The following is an 8029-nucleotide window of genomic DNA, read 5'->3' as shown; positions in this document are numbered from 1 at the left end:
TGGGTTGGTTTATTGGGCACTAACCCCACATCGTAAGTCAAGGAGCAACTGTATTATAAAACAAAGACTGGGGGAGGGCAATGTTTAACCTGGAGACATGGATTGCTCATGACAACAATGTAGGATGCCAGGGGCTGAACATAGCAAACTTGAGGGGAGGGGAGGTCCCTTCTCACCTATCCAGCACCCCAAAGTTTGAATTAATAGCTCCTTCCCACACTAGGTGAAATCAGCTCTGAGCTGTCTGTGAATCAGAGGAAGTGTGTGTGTGTGTGTGTTGGAGAGGACCCAGGGGAGGGATGTATATGTGCATCCTGAGGTGGAAAAATCCCTAAACTCACTTGTGTGGTGAAGCAGGGCTGGAGGTTTCTAGAACCCTAGGGAGGGCGCAGCCTCTGACTTTCAGATAGTCCTGGTTAGAAGCCACACTCCTTTGCTGTCAGCTGATAAAGGAGCCAGATGAAAGGGCCCAGCCTAGCTCCTGGCCTTTGGAGCACGTCCTTTATCCATAGGATGCTACTCTTCTCCTGATGTCCATCTTCCCCTAGTGCTGAGCCCAAAGCACAGAAGGCATCCTGTTCGGGCCGGGCTGGCTGGGGTTAACAAGAGAAAGGCAGCTGGTTCCCGAAAACAAAGGGCTGGGTCAATAAATCTGCCGCGGCAGCCATTGATCAGTGAGGGCAAAGGCTTCCGCGGGGAGTGGCCAGCCAGTTTCTCTGAAACTCTAGAATAGAGTCATCCAGGAAAGCAAGGTTGAGGCTTGAATGGCCCTTAGGTAGGCCTGTCCTGGGGTCAATATCCTCAGAGCACAGGGTCCCTCTCCTCACCCCCAGCACTCTCCAGGATCAGACTCAGACAAAGGGATGGATTTAGATTGAAGTAAATATATGAAAATTCTAGTAATTAGTGATTCCTTCCGAAGAGTATGGTATGGAAAGGGAGGGAAAGAATAACTTTGCAGTGGAGAAATTCAACAAGCGCTACCCCAGCCAGCTGGTCAAGGTTAAAGTTACCAGTGATAAATCACATTGATAGCATGTACCTTTGATATGATAGACGTATCATAGATAGATGGCACTTTACCTCTAACTTCCAAAAACTCATATACCCAGTCTAATCATGAGAAAAGTATCAGACGGACTCAAATGGAAGGACATGCTACAAAATACCTGACCAAAATGTCTCAAAAACTATCAAGGTCTTCAAAAAACAAGCTGAGAAACTGTCCCAATCTAAAGGGACCTAAGGAGATAGGATGAGTAAATGTATTGCAGTATCCTGAAGAGGATCCTGGAGCAGAAATAGGACATTAGGCAGAAAGTAAGGAAATGTGGATAAAGCATGGACTGTGGTCAACAATACTGTATCGACATTGCTTCATTCGTTGTGACAAATGTACCATACTAATGTAAGCTGTTAACATTAGGGGAAGCTGGGGGTGAAGTGCAGGAGAACTCTCTGTACCATCATTTCTTTTCTGTACATCTACATCTATTCTAAAAAAGCGTATTCGCTTTCAAAATGCTAGCGATCGATCTGGTGGTGAGATTACAGATAATTTCTTTTCTTAGTTTTATTTGTCTGTATATTTTTAACTTTTCTTCTTTTTGAGACAGGGTCTGTCTGTGTTGCCAAGGCTGGAGTGCAGTGGCTATGCACAGGCTCGATCATAGCATACTACAGCCTCCAATTCCTGGGCTCAAGCAAGTAAACTTGAGTCTGTAGCTGGGTCTGTATTTTTCAAATGGTCTATGAGGAATACGTACCGCTTTTGACATCAGAAAAAAAAAAATCAATCAACATTACTTTTTTAAAAAAGTGAATGGATGTTGGGCTCTTTGGAGACAGTACTATATACATAAAAGTATAACTAGAGTCATCCTTCGACAGTGACTAAAACCCATTTTATCGGCCGGGCGTAGTGGCTCACACCTGTATTCCCAGCACTTTGGGAGGCTGAGGCAGGTGGATCACTTGAGGTCAGAAGTTCAAGACCAGCCTGGCCAACATGGTGAAACCCCATCTCTACTAAAAATACAAAAATTAGCTGGGCATGGTGGCAGGCGCCTGTAATCCCAGCTACTCAGGAGGCTGAGGCAGGAGAATCTCTTGAACCCCGGGAGGCGGAGGTTACAGTGAGCCGAGATCGTGTCATTGCACTCCAGCCTAGGCAAAAGGAGTGAAACCATGTCTCAAAAAAAAAAAAAAAAAAAAAAGGCTGGGCACGGTGGTTCATGCGTGTAATCCCAGCACTTTGGGAGGGCGAGGTGGGAGGATCACGAGGTCAGGAGATCGAGACCATATTGGCTAATGCAGTGAAACCCCATCTCTACTAGAAATACAAAAAAATTAGCTGGGCGTGATGGCGGGTGCCTGTAGTCCCAGCTACTCGGGAGGCTGAGGCAGGAGAATGGTGCGAACCCGAGAGGTGGAGCTTGCAGTGAGCAGAGATCGCACCACTGCACTCCACCACTGCACTGGGTGACAGAGCGAGACTCCGTCTCAAAAACAAACAAACAAAAACAAACAAAAAAAACACTTTATCACTCTATGCCCAGGCGGTTCTGGCCACCAGGGCCTGGCACTCTCCCCGGGGGAGGGTGGTGTGCTTCTGAACCTGCCAGCATTTTTTCTATGATGCACTTGCTGGCAGAGGTCAAAGGGCTATCCTGGGTGAGCCTACACTGCTGGCTCGAGAGGCCCAAGGCAAATCAGCCCCAGGAAAATGTCGTCCATCAGCTTCTAGGCCAAGCCTCAGCCTGCTCTGGGTCATCAGTCTGGGAGGCAGGAGGACTGCAAAGGGTCCTGAGTTCTCACCATAGGAACAGAAGACAAGACGAGACTCGCCGGGAATGTGTGGTTTGTCCCAGGCACTTTGTCCTGCATCCAGACCTCAAGCAGTCCCATAAAGCTGATTATTTTTGCACTTCTTTTAAAGCTCAGGCTCAGAGAGTCCCCATCTCACAAGAGTCAGAAGCAGGATATAAACTCTGATCTAGTCACTCCAGACCTGCCCACGAGAAGGACACCTGTCTCTGCCCATCTCGGGAATGTGCCATGACCACAGCAGATGGCTAGACTACGTTTAGGAGACAGGATGCTGGAGAAAGGAAGTGTCAAGCAGTGGGCAGCACCCTTCAGACCTCCCCTGACACCAACCGCTACCACCCCAATACTGAGGGCTCCATGGACAAAGGCCAGCTCGTTCTTGGGCCCAAACACCAGTTGCAGCTCCTGGATCCTGGGAAATGTGGGAAAGGACCAGCGACTGCTCCCTGGGCTCCACTCCTGTTCCATTTCCAAGGGCATCCTCCATTGTCCTGGTATCCAATTCCTAGGCGGACAGCTCCTCCCCTTGCTGAGGACCTCCGAAGCAGGGGCCAGGAGAAAGACGGTGCTGAGACATTTCTCACTGTAATTGCATTGGGACCAGACTCTTTCTCTCTCTGAGAGTAAGCAATAAGAACCCCGGGAGGAACGACAACTCAGCTTTCTAACAGGTAGCCTTCTTTTTTTTTTTTTTTTTTTTTTTGAGATGGAGTCTCGCTCTGTCACCCAACCTGGAGCTCAATGGTGTGATCTTGGCTCACTGCAACCTCTGCCTCAAGCGATTCTCTCACCTCAGCCTCTGGAGTAGCTGGGATTACAGGCGCACATTACCATGCCCAGCTAATTTTTGTATTTTTGGTAGACACGGGGTTTCATCACGTTGGGCAGGCTGGTCTCGAACTCCTGACCTCAAGTGATCCACCCACCTTGGCCTCCCAAAGTGCTGGGATTACAGGCGTGAGTCACTGTACCCGGCCACAGGTAGCCTCTCTAAAAGGCTTTTTTTTTTTTTTTTTTTTAAATACAAACACTGAGATGTTGGCTTCAAAGTGGTCCCCTGAAAGGCGGACCTTATTCTAGTGACTTCTCCAGAGCTCATTCATCAGAAATTGCCTTCAGGGTGACCTTTGACCAAAATTGGTCAGCCTGCTTGACTGTCCAAAGTATTCCCCAATAGGGGTAGCCAAAGAACTTTCAGCTATTTCCAAAATCCAAATCTAGGTTCAAAGGATCAAGACCTGCCCCTCTGAGGCCGCTCCCGAGAACTCTGGGCATAGTCTGAGAAAGGGCTGCATGGCAGACATATCACTACTTTCTCAGTTGTGTTATTTTCGGACACCTGCTTTTAGGGCCAAAGCTTGTATGTGTTGGCTTCCTCTCTCCCTGACTCCCAACAAAGGCTCTGAACCATTCCCCAGATGGTGGCAGAGTGTGGGACATCCTCCTCTGACTTCCCCAGAAGCGTGGCCCCCTGCCTCTTCTCCCTCCCAGCACAGAGCCCCTGTGCTGGGATCAGCCCAGGCTCCATTTGTTCCTCTAATGAGTCTTAAGTGTTTGGCTTGGGCTCCTGCCAGTCCTACTCCTACAGAGAGGAGGGAGTGGGAAGAATGGGACAAAGCTCGTGCCAGCTCAGTTCTGCTGGGCCCTGGGCGGACTGGCACAGGGGTTGCCTGGCCCAAACCCACCCAGGGGTGCAGCCAGGCACCCATTTGAGGCCCACAGCCTTTCTTTACCTTCCACTTCAGGGGCTTCCCACAATGCAGACTCCTGGGCATACTTCCTGGGTTGGAATCCTGGGGTGGGGCTCAGGAATGTGCATTTTTAATAAGCACCTCAGGAGATTGTGATGCACAATGAAGATTAAAAACCATTGTTCCAGAAAGTCAATGACAGGGATTCGGCCTGGTTTATAAAATTGTGTATATGCACATTTTTCTACAGTCCACAGTTGTCAAATTCTCAAATCAGGTCAATAGTCCCCATAATCCTTTAAAAGTTTTTTTAAAAACAAGCCTGATGTGGTAGCTCACAGCCTATAATCCCAGCACTTTGGGAGGTAGAAGCAGAAGGATAGCTTGAAGTCAGAAGTTCAAGACCAGCTTGGGCAACATAGCAAGACCCCCTCTATACAGATAATTTTTAAAAATAACAATAACTTAGCTAGGCATGGTAACACACACCTGTAGTCCCAGCTACTCAAGAGGCTGAGGCTCAAGGATCACTTGAACCTAGGAGCTTGAGGCTGCAGTGAGCCATGATCATGCCACAGTACTCCAGCCTGGGTGACAGAGCAAGATGCCATCTCTAAAAAAAAAATTAAAAATTAAAACAAAAGGCCAAGAAGCACTAGTAAATGAGACGATTCCTAAGTTCAGTTGTAGCTATGACCTGCTACAACTTGGTGACCCTGTTCAGGCTCCCCATCAGGGCAAGCCCCCAGGACACTTTCCTTTTACCAAACCTCAGGGAAAGACGAGGCTGGCCTTGAAAAAGGCTGGCAAGTCTGGGGAGACCAGGATGACATAGAACTAGGCTGAGGAATAATAGGATGGCAATGGCCATGGGCTTGGGTAAGAAATGACACAGCTTAGGGGAAATTCTAGAATACCTGGGCTGAAAGGACCCTTAGATATCAATGAAGGCAAACCCCTGGCAAGAGGGGTAAACTTTTACCAATATCAGGTTCTCGCTCTCTGGCCACAGAGCTAAACTACATTTCTCACTCCCCTGCAGTTGGCGGAGGTAATGAGTTGAATTCTGCCCAATGGAATGTGGATCTCTGCTATGGTCTGGATGTTTGTATCTCCCCAAAATTCATATATTGAAGTCCTAGCCCCTAAGGTGATAGGTGTAGGAAATGGAGCCTTTTGGGAGGTAATTAGTTCATGAAGGTAGAACCCTCATGAATGGGATTAGTGTCCTTCCAAGAGACCCCAGAGAGCTCCTTTGCCCTTCCCACCACATGAGGATGGTGAGAAGGCACTATCTATGAACCAGGATGGGTCATATGGTTTGGCTCTGTGTCCCCACCCAAATCTCATCTTGAATTGTACTCCCGTAATTCCCACGTGTTGTGAACGGGACTCAGTGGGAAGTAACTGCATCACCCATACTGTTCTCAGGGTAGTGAATACGTCTCACGAGATCTGATGGTTTGATAAGGAGAAACCCGTTTTGCTTGATTCTCATTCTCTTCTCTTGTCTGCCACCATGTGAGATGTGCCTTTCACCTTCTGCCATGATTGTGAAGTCTCCCCGGCCACACGGAACTATAAGTCTAATAAACCTTTCTTTTGTAAAGTGCCCAGTCTCAGGTATGTCTTTATCAGCAGTGTGAAAACGGACTAACACAATGGGTTCATATGAAAAGACCCTCACCAGACATCAGATCTGCCAGTGCCTTGATTTTGGACGCCCAAGCCTCCAGAACTATGGGAAACAAATGTTTGTTGTCTGTAAGCCAACCAGCTTAAGGTATTTTGTTACAGCAGCCCAAATGGACTAACAACAGAAAATGTGTACCAAGAAGTAGGGTGCTGCTATAACAAATATCTAAAATGTGGAAGAGGCTTTGGAATTGGGTAATGAGTAGAAGCTAGAAGAATTTTGAGATGAATGCTAGGAAAACAAAATCTACATTGCCATAAACAGACTATTACAGGTGATTCTGGTAAGGGCTCAGAAAAGGGGTGCTACAGAGAGAGCCTCAATCTTCTTAGAGATCACTCAAGTGGTCATGATCAGAATGTTGCTAGAAATACAGACGGTAAAGGCTGTTCTGATGAGGTCTTAGATGAAAATGAGGAACATCTTATTGAAAACTGGAGGAGAGGCCGGGCGCGGTGGCTCAAGCCTGTAATCCCAGCACTTTGGGAGGCCGAGACGGGCGGATCACGAGGTCATGAGATCGAGACCATCCTGGCTAACACGGTGAAACCCCGTTTCTACTAAAAAATACAAAAAACTAGCCGGGCGAGGCGGTGGGCGCCTGTAGTCCCAGCCACTCGGGAGGCTGAGGCAGGAGAATGGCGGGAACCCGGGAGGCGGAGCTTGCAGTGAGCTGAGATCCGGCCACTGCACTCCAGCCTGGGCGACAGAGCAAGACTCCGTCTCAAAAAAAAAAAAAAAGAAAACTGGAGGAGAGATGACCCTTGATAAAAAGCAGCAAAGACATTTGGCTTTTGTTCATGTCCTACCGTTTTGTGGAAGGTAGAACTTGTGAGCAATGAAATAGGATATTTGGCTGAAAAAATTTCTAAGCAAAGTGTTGAAGGTGCAACTTGGCTCTTCTTAAATGCTTGTAGTAAAACACAAGAAAACAAACTCTAAAGATGGAATTTTTCGTCAAAAGAGAAGCAGAACTTAAAGATTAGGAAATGTCTCAGCCTATTCATATTGTAAAAAATGAGAAAGTGTGTTCAGGCATTTGCTATAGATACTAGGATGAATCAGACATGTGCTATTCATCAAGACAATAGAAAAATGGACCCAAAGGCATTTCAGAGATTAGAGGGGCTGCCCCTTTCATCACAGGCCTAGAGTGCCAGGGCCTAAGGAAGAATGATTTCAAAGGAGGAGCCAAAGGCCTCCATAGGCCCTCAGTGCTCACTGTCCAGCATCACCTCAAGGCTCTGCTCCCTGCATTCCAGTGTAGCCCTCCTCACCATCCCAAGTTCAGCTCCAGTGGCCACCCTCCTCCCACCTGTGAAGGACACAGGTGGTAAATTTTGGTGGCATCCGCATGGCGCCATCTCAGTCAGTATACAGACTATATGTGCTGTGGGGACATGGTTACCTTCACCTAGATTTCAAAGAATGCCCCAGAGAGACTAAGGGGCCAGGCAAAGAACCACCGCAGGGGCAGGGCCACTGCAGAAAGCCTCGATGAGGGCAATGCCAAGCGGAGCCACAGAGGTAGGGCTACCTTACAACCCAGACCAGTGGGGCCACCAGTGCGTGATCCCAGCCCAAGATAGCTACAGCTGCACAACCCAGGCACAGAGCCTCCACAGAAAATGGGACCACAAGACAGAACTGCCATGGAGGCAGGACCACCACCCCAGTGGGACCAGAAGACAGGACCTCTCTACCCCTGTGGACTTTGAGGGCAGAACCTCAAGTCAAAGATGACTATTCTCCAGCCTTAGAGTTTTGCACTTGCTAGGGATCTGTTACCCCTTCCTTCTTGCCTATTTCTCCC

The sequence above is a fragment of the Theropithecus gelada genome, chromosome 14 (genome assembly GCF_003255815.1).
Source record: "Theropithecus gelada isolate Dixy chromosome 14, Tgel_1.0, whole genome shotgun sequence".
NCBI lineage: Eukaryota > Metazoa > Chordata > Mammalia > Primates > Cercopithecidae > Theropithecus > Theropithecus gelada.
The sequence above is the reverse complement of the archived record's forward strand: the minus strand, read 5'-3'. Positions refer to the sequence as shown.